This window comes from Tenrec ecaudatus, chromosome 17 (assembly GCF_050624435.1).
Source record: "Tenrec ecaudatus isolate mTenEca1 chromosome 17, mTenEca1.hap1, whole genome shotgun sequence".
Lineage (NCBI taxonomy): Eukaryota > Metazoa > Chordata > Mammalia > Afrosoricida > Tenrecidae > Tenrec > Tenrec ecaudatus.
In genome coordinates, this window is record NC_134546.1 from 12,100,673 (window position 1) to 12,113,460 (window position 12,788).

At 47.4% G+C, this 12,788-nt stretch overlaps 2 pseudogenes; one reads left to right on the forward strand and one right to left on the reverse strand.

The window, feature by feature from the left end:
• Window positions 1–5,150: 5,150 nt before the first annotated feature.
• LOC142430345 (glutathione S-transferase P pseudogene) lies at window positions 5,151–6,014 on the reverse strand (annotated as a pseudogene).
• Window positions 6,015–11,240: 5,226 nt separating this feature from the next.
• On the forward strand, window positions 11,241–12,190 carry LOC142430215 (small ribosomal subunit protein uS5 pseudogene; annotated as a pseudogene).
• Window positions 12,191–12,788: the final 598 nt, after the last annotated feature.

Sequence of the window (12,788 nt, forward strand, 5' to 3'; positions counted from 1 at the left end):
GTCCCTGAAAACGCCAGAGCCCCTGCCCTGAGCCCACCAGGGCAGACTGAGCATGCACACAGCCCCGCTTGGGGAGTGTAGCCCAGAGGGAATCAGAGTTCCTAATACTTTTAGAAAAGCAACATCTACACACACAGGTACTGCTTTTTTAGACCCCAACACATGGATTGTTAACCTAGGCAGATCAAAACCTTAAATGACTGGGCATGATTGATGCAAACCATGAAGGTTGGAGAGAGGGAAACATTTTCAATCATGTCCATTCACAAAGCCAGAGCCATGCCTGCTGGGCTAAGGCATGTCCTACAAAAAGCAACAAGAGCATGAACATACAATTGGATGGTGGTCTTCAGTCCAGATCTGGTGGGCGTTATGGTCTCCAGGATAGCTTATTCGACATGTGGGTTCCCATGGTATCTGAATGCTGTCGTCTCATGGTATAAGAGAACTTCTTTTCTTGTCCTCTGGAAAAGCCACTTCCTGGACCTCCACTCTGTGCCTTAGAATGATGGAAAGTTAAACAGCTGTTGATTCCTTTTTGTAGCTTCTCACCCTTTGCTTAAAGATAAATGGAAGGCCGCTGTCCCTCAGAAGAACAGTCAGGGGTAGATGTTTGTTGACTAATGAAGGAAGAAGAATCATTTTTAATTGGATAGGCTTAGGGACTTTTCTCTTGAGTCTGTGTTGCCTGGTTCTCAGGCTAGACATTCCTTTTGTAGCCAATCTCCTGAGGTGAGGGAAACGTGTACCAACTGGGTAGGAGCCACATTCTGGTAGGAGACTCCCGTGGTTCAAATTTCAGTGCTTCCATTTACTGTGATCTTGAGTAAACCATCTGATTCCCTCTGACTCTTCAGTATGTACAAGAAAGCTGTTGTGACGACCAAGTGAGAGAATCTACATACAGGCCTTGAAGAAGGCCCAGCGTCCATCACACAGAAATCCTGCACAGGACCTAGTCTTCCTAATCACTTGGAACACCCATCTGGGCTAGGTGCTTGCTTCTAAGAGAGGCCCACGTGGCTGACTAATTCATGTCTCCAAGTTTGTCATCTCACAGAAAAGAATCCCCTCCATAGTGGTAGAGGATCAGCTGTTCCAGAAACTGTCCCTGTCCCCTGGAAGCGATCACCTCATTAGAGAAGACAGCCACGACCCAAGCAACAACATCACTGTGTGTCACTCCAACGATGGCGTGTTGCAAGAAGGCAAAGGGGAGCAGGGTAGTGGACTGGGGTGGGGGGGGAGAGGGGTGAGACTAGAGAGGAGCCCTGGTGGTGTGCTGATTAAAGCACTCAGCCCCAAACCCAGCAGCTGCTCTGAGGAAGAATAGTGTGGTCGTCTGCTTTAGTCTGTAAAGATTTACAGCTTTGGAAACCCAAGGTGGTTCTACTTTGTTCTCCAGGGTCTCCACGAGTCAGGATCCACTCGAGGGCAATGGATTTGGTTTGGTTTTTAATGGGAAGGTCTAACATAGTTTGGAGGGTCAGGGAAAGCTTCTCTTTCCAAGGGTTGAGTAACTAAAGGGAATTTTAGACAACCTTGATGCTAGTGGATATGGTGACTGCTAATTGGAGCCATTTCTTTTTTTTTTTACACTTAACTATATTTTCATAGTGAAATTTTAAAAAAATAGGACAAATTCTATTGTGACACAGTTCTAGTCAGACTGCAAATTCTATTACAGCGGGCTTTAAGGAAACCATGACACAGAGTCGGTCCTAGATGAGCACTGTCAGGCCAGAGTAGGTAACAATGTCTTTGCCACCCATGCCCTTGGTAGTGAACAAAGGCTCTTGGCAGAAGTGCAGAGCAGCTCCTGGTCCCAGGCGGCACCTCACTCCCCGCTGAGCTTAGCAGTGGAATTGGGCAGAGAACTTGGGAGACACGGGCATGGTCAGAGGCTGGTCACTTGACGTGACACTTCTTGAAGAGAGACCATTGCAACCCAGAAGTCTATGATGCTCACCTTCCTGAGACGATCGCTGAAGACAAAATGGGTGCATTAGCAAATATGGCGAAGAAAGCTGATGGTGCCTGGCTATTACAAGATATAGCATCTGGGGTCTTAAAGCCTTGAAGTTAAACAAGCGGCCATTTATATGGAAGAAGAAGCATACCAACACCTGTGATCACATGGTATAGACTGGATCAAGTATCTGGAATCAGAAGGCCCAAAACAACCATTTCGATGCAAATGAGAGGGGTTGGAGTGGAGATCCAAAGCCCATCTGTAGACAATTGGACAGTCCCTCACAGAAGGGTCACAGGGAAGGTACGAGTGTGCCAAGGTGTAGGATAGCACCGATGAAACGCACATTTTCTAATTCTTTAACATCCCCCCCACACTATCATGACCCCAGTTCTATCTTATAAATCTGGCTAGACCAGAGCATGTACATTGGTACAGATAAAAGCCCTCAATACATGGAATCCAGGACAGATGCCTGCTCAGGACCAATAAGAGTAGCAATATGAGAATAGGGGGAAGTTTGGGGGAGAAGGGGAGAAAGGGAGAGCTGATTACAATGATTGACATACAGTCCCCCCGTGATGAACAACAGAAATGTGGGTAAAGGGAGACAGCAGATGGTGTAAAATATGAACCTAAAAGTAGTTTATAACTTAACAAAGGTTCGAGAGGGCAGTAGCATGAGGGAAGGAGGGAGGGGAAAAAGTAGCGGATATCAAGGGTTCAAGTAGAAACATGTTTTGGAAATGATAATGGTACAAATGTGTTTGATACAATTGATGCAAAGATTCATATAAGCTGTAAGAGCCCCCAATACAATGATTTGAATTAAAAAAAAAAAGTCATTGCTCAGACAGGTGTATGACTGAGGTGAATGAATGGATCTCCCCGGAGCTGTGCAGCCCCGTGAGGCTGTGGTTTCTGGGAGGAAAGCAGCAGGAGGTGACCCCACAGAAACACAGCAACTGAGCCACAGGCCCCCCAGGGAGAGGAGGGATCAAACAAAGGACAATGGAGAAGACTGGCAACCCAGAAGCTTGGTTTTCTTGGAAATATAAAGAGCATGGCGAATCCTATCAATGTTTAATAATGATGGAAGGTGGGAAAGGAGACACATGAATCCGAACAATTGTGAGGATGGCACAAGACCGGGCAGAGTTTCTTTTTGATTTACATCGGCCCATAAGAGTCGGAACCTCCGCCAAGGCATGTAGCAACAACCATCAGAAGACCAGAAAGAGATTTAGTAAATTAAATAGAGATGGTGGGGGTGGGGCAGTTATAGAGTGGTACATAAACAAACCAGAGAACGAAATGTATGTATAGCTTTATCTGTACTTTAGGACTAAATTATGTATCAATGTAAATGCCCTATATGAAATGAGAAATTTCGGAGGACACTACTAAATGCCTATTCTGGCAGAGAAAGACAGAAAACTTGAAAAAATAAATGAGCACTAAGTAATTACATAGGAGTCTAATACTTAAGGTGCCCTGGTGGCATAATGGGAACACTGGGCAGATAACTGCATGGGAAGCAGTTCGATTCTCCAGTTGCGCCGGGAGAGATTGATGAGCTGTCTGCTCTTGTAAAGGTTTACAGCTTTGGAAATTGAACGGGGACACTCTGCCCTGTCTTCTAGGGTCACTGAGAGTCAACTTGATGGCATTGGGAATCACATTTCCTCTAAGACAAAACTCCCAGCCCAGAGAGTTTTACACTTAGATTCTAGCAACCTTTCAAAAAAAAATTAGAAAAGTACCTCGTTTTTTGAGCTGGATATAAACTTTATTTTAAAATTGGATAAGGCCAATACAAGAAAAATTTATTGACCTCTTATGGTTCTACATATGAAAATCTTAAAATACTAAAGTTACTTAAAAAGTAATTGCCAGTTCTTAAAATATATATGTAAACATTGTTATCAGGCTGAAGAGAGTGGGTCAATGTAGTAATATAATTTACCACATTAATGGATTAAAGGAGAAAAAATACAGTTTTTAACATGTGAAGAAAAGCATTGAATAAAGTTTCAATGCCTATTTTGGTGTGGTTATGCATTGGGCTGTGAACAGAAAGGTCAGCAGTTCGAAACCACCAGCAGCTCCTTGGGAGAAAGATGAGGCTTTAGTTTCCGAAACCTATAGGGGAAGTTCAAGGCTGTTCTATAGGATCAATGAGTTGGAATCAACTCGATGGCAGTGAGATAGGTAGATGCAGCACAAACTATTTGGTGGAGGAAGTTACATTCCATTGAAGATCAGGAACAAGATAAAGATGACACTCTCACTGACTACCACAGGCATAATGCTGGCATCCTAGGCCAACCATACACATTTGACCAAGCAGTAAGAGGAGTGGGGCAGAGGAGAAGGGAGGAAAATCTCACTATTTGCAGATACAATTTATAGACTTAGCAAAAGGACAGATTCAATTTCTAGAGAGTTAAGCAAAGTCTCCAAATATGAGACCAGCTTATGAACAGCAATAGTGCTTCTCAACACCTGCAAAACCAGATGAGAAAATAAAACAAGAGAAGAATATTCATGGTAGCAAAAAACCCTATAAAGTATTTAGGAATGAATGAAAAATAGATAAGACCTTCATAGCAGATGTATTAAGATTCTTAAAAGCTGTTGAAGGAAACCTGAGTACGTGGTTGAAGTAATTTCTCTGACTTGAATGGGCTGAGTATGAAAACATATTAATCCTATGGCAGTTATGTAATGTCCTGTCAACTAGTGAAGGGGTGGAGTCCAGCCTGTCAATCGGGTCACAGCTTGATGACCTCCTTTGGAAGCACTTCGGAGGTAAATAGCTCACCGGAGGTCAGACCCACAGACACTCCCTGCTTTGTCTTCCTGCTGACAAGGCACATGGAGCTAAGCTGATAGAGCCAGAGCCCTGGAGGGGAGGAGCCACGTGGAGACCCATGCCAGCGCTGAGATGCTTCCACCACCACTGGCTCCACAAGACTTTTTACCCACTGGCCTGTGACCTTCCTGCATTTAGCATCATTGCATGGCTGCATGAGTCTAAAGAGGAATTTATGGACTAGTATTGACATATGGGGTAAATTGGACTAATGGACTTGATCTGAACTGGGCTGGCTTGTTTTCTTTTTTTTTTTTTTCTCAGACAACTTTTATTACTCCAGGAAAGGGAGGAGAAGGAGCCTGGGGACACTGCAGGTTATACACTCAGGTGCTGACCCGAAAACTCAGCGGTTCGAACCCACCAGCTCCCCAAAGGGAGAAAGATGAGGCAGTCGGTTTCCGTAAAAACTGACAGCCTCCGAAACCCAGCGGGGGTCACTTTGAATGGGAAGTGTCTTGACAGCAGTGGTTGGTAGTGGGTCAGGAAAAGTAGGCAGGCGGCCCCCACACCCACCCAAGGCTTCCACGGCCCTTACTGTTTCCCATTGCCATTGATGGGAAGGTTGACGTGCTTGGGAGAGGCCAGGAAGGCCTTGAGCTTGGACCGGGCACTGAGCCGTGCCACGTAGGCCGAGAGCAGAGGGAAGGCATCCAGGCAGCTGGGAGCCAGCACCTGGTGGACCAGCAGCAGGTCCAGCAGGTTGTAGTCGGCAAAGGAGATCTGGTCACCCACGATAAAGGCTTGGCCCCCTTTGTTCTGGGACAGCAGGGTCTCAAAAGGCTTCAGGTGCCCAGGCAGCGCCTTCAGGTAATCTTCCTTGCCAGCCTCATAGTTTGTATAGATGAGGGAGCCGTATTTACAGCGTAGGTCCTCCACGCTGTCATTCACCATGTCCACCAGCGCCGCCTCCCGAGGGTCCTTCCCATAGAGGCCCAGGGAGCAGCCCAGGTGCCGCAGGATGGCATTGGACTGGTACAGGCTGAGGTCCCCATCCTGGAACTTGGGGAGCTGCCCGTAGAGACAAGAGACCTTGAGTTGTCCCTGCATCCAAGTCTCCTTGGTCACCACCTCCTCCTTCCAGCTCTTGCCCTGGTCAGCCAGCAGCATGCACATGGCCTCGCAGCGCCCTTGAACGGGGAAGTAGACGACGGTGTAGGGTGGCATGCTGGCGGTGCAGGCGGCGACGGAGCTCGGGCCGGCATGTTTTCTTAATATACACTTACTCTTTGAACCCATCTTTAAAAATTCCAGCAGGTTTTTGTTTTTTTCTTGGTGAGGGAGCTTGATAGACATACTCTAAAAATGTGACTAAAGAAACACAAATAGCTAGCAGCTTTGACAAAGAAGGAGGGGGGACTTGCGTTGCCCTCTATGAAGACAGCAGGCATTAAGTCATATCACTGCTGAAAAAGCAAACAACAGTTAAACACAGCACAAGCCCAGACAAACAGAAGAAAGCAACAGAGTAGCCCACTCAGCAAGGGATACACATGTAAAGGGAATGTAAGACATGATGGATAACCCACTAATGAAATTGGAGCCTGCTGCAGGTTGTGTTTCCAAAGATGATGGCAACCTCATCTCCTCTCCCACGCCTGCTTCTGACAGTGTGACTTTGACATTCCTCCCCCTGAAAGGTGGGGGTGTATCTCCCTCCACTGGATCTGGCTGGTTGTGACGGGAAGCTGGAGGTAATACTGAGAGATTTCTGAAGCTAGGTCACGTCAGGTGATCCAGGCTGGGCTGTTTTTAGACCACACGTATTAAAATGTGAAAAAGTACAAAATGCCTGTGAAGAGGCCGAAGGGGGAAGGAATTGAGGGACCAGATAACAACCAGCCCAGATGTGTGAGCCCTCTTGCTTGTGGACACTTCAGCCCCCCCACCAAGCCATGCTAGTGGATGATGCTTCATGGCCCCAAGATGAACCATCTCTACGGATCCCTGGCCATATGACAGAGTTGTGAGCAAAATAAGTGAGTAGTTGTTCCAAGCTACTGAATTTGGGAGCAGTTTGTATACAGCTATTAGCTATACTGTGTTTTGTTCAACACATCTCCATCTTAACACCATGTACGCACATTGACTGGGAATGGTCAAGGTAAAATGATACAGGTCAGAGAACATTATAAGGAAGATGATATCTTAGTAACACAGGTAGGCGGCCATATTAAGTAAAATCTAGATATATGAATCCTAACTAAAAAAATGATGGGTTTGATCAAATACAAAACCAAACAAATATTCCCAATGGGGAATTGACACAGTGAAGAGACTGATATGATATCAACTTGGGTGAAGATGCTTATAAGACGTCTAACTATAGCAATAAGGGTCTGGTATTTGGATTTGACTAATCAATACCAAAAGACAGTGGCCTCTCTGGTAGACAAAAGGATAGGAATTGGCATTCCACAGGGAAAACTGTAAGACTAGAAAGCACATGAAGAAATATTCAAACTCAGCAGTGATCAGAGACATCAAAATGGACTGGCTCAGCACGGTGGGTAGACCTTAAAAACATTGTGCTGGGTACCAAGATGAAGATGCAGGGTGGGATCTATAGCTGGATAACACATCATTTCTGTACATTAAAATATATGCACACCAGACACTACTCAAAGAACATAGCACTTTGCAATGGTTGTCGTTGCTGGGAGGAAAACTGGGCTCATAAAGGTGGGAGGAGTGATGTGTGAAGGAAGGGCAATAACGTTTCATGAATGTGGTAGTTACATGATTTCATGTCAACTTGATAAATAGATTACAGGGTGGAGTCTAGCCTGTCAATCAGGTCACAGCCTGATTGATGCCTCCTCGTGGGTGTGGCCTTCTCACGAGTATTCTGGGAACTTTGTCTCTCTTGATTCTGCCATTAGAAGAGGCGGGTCATCCACTCTCCGCTTCACATTCCTCTTGAAAAGCCACATGGAGCCACGCAGACGGCAGCCAGAGCCCTGGAGATGCTTCCACTGACTCTGGAGCCACAAGACTTTCCACCCACTGGCCTGGGATCTTCTTGTATTCAGCATCATTGCATAAGTTGTATGAGCCTGAAGAGGAATGTATAGACTTACATCAGACATAAGGCATAATATCGGACTTATGGACTTGATCTGGACAGGGCTGGGATATTTTCTTAATAGACAATTACTCTTTGATATAAAGCTTTCTCTTATGAGTGTCAATGAATTTCTCTCTCTAGTCAATCTGGACTAGCACAATAAATGAGTCCTGAAACACACTAACCCCTCGCCATTAAATATTTCCACTAATTTTATGTTTGCTATGGGAGTGTTGGGAGAAAGACTTGGCTGTCCACTCCCATAAAGAGTTACAATGTCAGAACCCCACAGGGGCAGTTTTACTCTGTTCCATAGGGCCACTAAGAGTCAGTCAACTCAATGACAGCGTTCCCAAAGGCTGGAAGCTTGAGTCCATCGCATGGTGCTTTGGAAGAAAGACCTGGTTAGCTACTGAGAAAAAAAAAATCAGCCACTGAAAACGATGGGCACAGTTCTCTGACACACTCAGTTGGACTGAAACTGGTTTTATGGGAGCTGTTTAGTCATGTTACTGCCCTTACTTTATAGGTTTGAAAATGCTCTCAGCCAATGGCAAGTCTCAGAACTTAGGGTTGTTGGCAGTCTCCTTGGCATGGCGGCTCCTCTTGCCCTGGACTGCTTGCTGAAGTGGAGGCCGGAGAAGCAAGGTGCACTTATTGTCTTCACGACAATTCTTCTAGATGGGGAGAACCATTTGGATCACCACCCCAGACAGTACGGAATTAGGTGTCAAACTGGGTGGTGCAAGCCTACAAATCAGCAGAGCAGGAGGTCCTTCCAGGACAGCAGGATGGCTGCTCACGTGAAAAACAGACAGACGTTTGGTTGAGTTCAGAAGAACCACTAGAGCAGGGTTTCCTGGATCCCTCTGCTGACTGCCCATGGCTGGGAGGTGGCTGGGAGTCCCATCTGAGCAGCTGCGAGGCTCACAGAGGGTCTGGAGCTGCCCCGGGAGCTGTTTCGGGAGGCAGTGGGCAGTGGGTGGTGGAGAAGGACCCCAGGGCTCTGGGCTCGCCATCTCACCATCGACCAGTTTGGGTTTGCACACAGGGCTTTAGAGTATGGTCTTGCCTGAGGACAAGCTTCTTCATTCAACATCTCAGAAACCAGAAGCCCCACAGATTAAAGGTCCAGTGCTTTAGCAGTGTGCTAGACCGGCCTCTGTGACCTGCCACCTCCTCACAGCTTGGGCTTCTTGCTCTTCCAACAAACCAATGTTCATGGAGTTGAATCTGACTCAGGGAGACCCCATGTCTGCCGGCACAGAACTGAGAGAAAGGGCTTTCAGTGGCTACTTTTCCCCAGACGTAGACTGCCAGGCCTTTCTTCCGCCACACCTGAGTAAACTTGAGTGGACTCTGAACTCTGAGTGAACCTCTAACCCTTTGCAACACTCGCAGACTTGTCTGCTTTCCCAGAAACTGCAGTTTTCCATGTTCTCTTAGGCTTCTGCCACACCATACCTAGGCTACGACACTCAGAGTATTTATTCTATGGCTTTTAGCAAACACAACAAAACAAAACAAAAAACTAGAAAATAAAAGACCAAAACACAAACCCAAAGTGCTGGCTCCTAGGTCCTCAGCAGACGCTGTTATGAAAAAGTCATAGGATTTGTAGGTTGTGAGGGTCCAGTTCATATCAGCTCACATTGGGTAGTATAAATGGTTAATGTGCTTGATTACTAACTCAGAGGCTGCAGGTTTGAGATCATCCAGGGGTGCCTTGCAAGAACAACCTGGCGATCTACTTCTGAAAAAAGATCAGCCGATGAAATCCCAAAAGGAACACATTTCCATCGAGACACACACGGGTCACTGTGAGTTGTCATCAACTCAACAGCAACCGTCTTGGTAACCCTTAAGAGGTGTGGTCATTACTAATCTGGTGTCCATTTGAGAGGATTCTGAGGGAAGGGGTGGAGTTTGGCCTGTCAATCAAGATATAACCAATGAGGCCTCTGTGTGGGCATGGCCTTCTGAGAATTCAGGGAACTCCCGGATTTCCTCTTTGGAGGTGGGAGACATTCTCCATCTCTGCTTACTTTCTTGGAGATGCTCTGCTGACAAGACACATGGTGCTAGGCCCTGGGGGCTCGAGAAGCCACATGAACCTACCCTGGAGCAGCAGAAGCCATGTAGAGACCCCTGCCAACGCTGAGATGCTTACAATGCCACTGGATCCAGAAGACTTACAACCCACTGGCCTGTGATCTTTCTGCATTTGGTGTCATTGCATGTGTGTAGTGAGTCTGAAGAGGACTTTATAGATTGGTATCAGACATATGAGCTAACATTGGATGTATGGACTTGATCTGGACTGGGCTGTTTTCTCAATATTCAACTGTCCTTGTAGATAAACCTCTTTCTTATACACATATGAGACTCTGGATTTGTTTCTCTAGTCTACCTGGACTAACACAGAGGTCACAGATTCTGGTATTATGTTCCAGACAAGGCACATTTGACACGTGACCAGCGTTCATCGATGTTATTCTCCACCAGACCTCCTGAGGTCTGTCCTACCAATGGCCACATTGTGTAGATGCACAGAACGTTGGACATTGGACGTGGCTGAAGTCCCACAGCGGAGTGGTTCTGAGCGAACAGTGGACTCTAGTGTGGCCCCTCCAGCCTCCCCCAGCTGTCCTCCTCCACAGCTCAACCCAACTCCCCATGCACAGTGTTAGCTCTGTGCCCACCTGGTTCAGCATGGAGGTATGGTAAGGGTTCGTTGGGCACTGCTGCCCTGTGCTATGTAGGTCTCCCTGCCTTCGGGTCGATACCGACGCAGAGTGACCGTAGAGGACAGGGTAGACCTGCCCCTGTGGGTTTCCGCGACTGCAATCTTGACGGGAGGAAAGCACTCTGCGGAGGCTCCTCTGGCAGTTTCCAACTTTCGACCTTGCAGTTAGCAGCCCAACGCGTAACTTCTGCATCCGGTTCCTAAGCTGTCCTATTTACGGGAGCAGGTCACCAGGTCTCCGCCCCCAGTGGAGCTCCTGGGGTGTCTGAATGCCTGACCTTTGCGCGAGCAAGGAGAGTGATTAACTACTGCAAATAAATCGGGGCTCTAGGTGAGCGCTTCCTCTTATGACTGCCTGGTGGTGCCAAAGTCACGCAGTGAAAGTCTTTATACTGGGGGCAGTCAGTCATGGTTTGTAAGTGAAGGTGCTGTGGCCTGAATGGGGACATGTGTGTGTGAGTGTGTGTATGTGTATGTTGGAGTCTGTTTTCTTTTTGTGTGTGTGTGTGTTGACTTTCCACTAGGATATTAGAGGGAGAGAGGTGGATTAAAAAACACACGCAAGCTTCTTCTCCGAGAAAACACCAAATGGCGGATGACGCCGGTGCAGCGGGAGGGCCTGCAGGCCCCGGGGGCCTGGGAGCCGCAGCTCGCGGCGGCTTCCGCGGAGGCTTCGGCAGCGGCCTGTGAGGACGGGGTCGCGGCCGGGGTCGGGGCCGTGGATGAGGCCGCGGGGCTCGCGGGGGCAAAGCCGAAGACAAGGAGTGGCTCCCTGTCACCAAGCTGGGTCGTCTGGTCAAGGACATGAAGATCAAGTCCCTGGAGGAGATCTATCTGTTCTCCCTGCCGATCAAGGAGTCTGAGATCATTGACTTCTTCTTGGGGACTTCTTCCTGACGAGGTCCTAAAGATCATGCCTGTGCAGAAGCAGACCCGAGCCGGCCAGCGCACCAGGTTCAAGGCCTTCGTTGCCATCGGGGACTACAATGGGCATGTTGGCCTGGGTGTCAAGTGCTCCAAGGAAGTCGCCACCGCCATCCGAGGGGCCATCATCCTGGCCAAGCTGTCCATTGTCCCGGTGTGGCGAGGCTACTGGGGCAACAAGATTGGCAAGCCCCACACGGTCCCTTGCAAGGTGACCGGCCGCTGTGGGTCTGTGCTGGTGCGACTCATCCCTGCCCCCAGGGGCACTGGCATCATCTCAGCCCCTGTGCCCAAGAAACTGCTGATGATGGCAGGGATTGATGACTGCTACACGTCGGCTAGGGGCTGCACAGCCACCCTGGGCAACTTTGCCAAAGCCACCTTTGATGCCATCTCCAAGACGTACAGCTATCTGACCCCTGACCTCTGGAAAGAGACCGTGTTCACCAAGTCTCCCTACCAGGAATTCACTGACCATCTTGTGAAGACCCACACCAGAGTCTCCATGCAGAGGACCCAGGCTCCAGCTGTGGCTACCACATAGTCAATTTTATACAAAATGTAATAAAGTGAATTGAGCCTGAAAAAAAAAACCCCAAAAAACAAAACAAAACAAAAAAAAAACACACGCAAAAAACGTTTCATGCAAGCTCTACCCTGAGAGAACGAAAGATTACCAAGTCATTGTCCATGCAAGGTTGAGTATTATGTTGAGACCTGGGTTTTTCCACAATAGCTAATTTTCAATAAAGAGATTATCCTGTAAAATTGAAATGATGTTGGAAAGGAGTCAATTAAAGTTCCACACAGTTAGTCTGTGGAAGTTTGCTCTTATGGGTGGTTAGCTCTCATTAACACAAGACTGTGATTACAGATGGCCTTAAAAGAGGTAGGCAAGTATCTTTGTGTGTGTGTGTGTTTTAGCTCGCGTGTGCGCGCGTGGTCCAAGTTGGTGGAGAATCAACTCTTGTGGAAAATGTACACGTTGCAGCCATTGGAGTCTAATTATGCGTGGGTTTTTGTTTGTTTGTTTTTATGCAACAGATGCAAGACAAAGAACCTAGTAGGAGATATTGGAATGTCATTTTGAAACATATGTTTCCAAAATTATGGGGCTGTACTGGATGATCACTAAAGCCTCTCAGCTTCAGAGGCTGCAAGGCTGAGGGAGAGCCGGGTGTTGGATGGGGAAGAACGTGGTTTA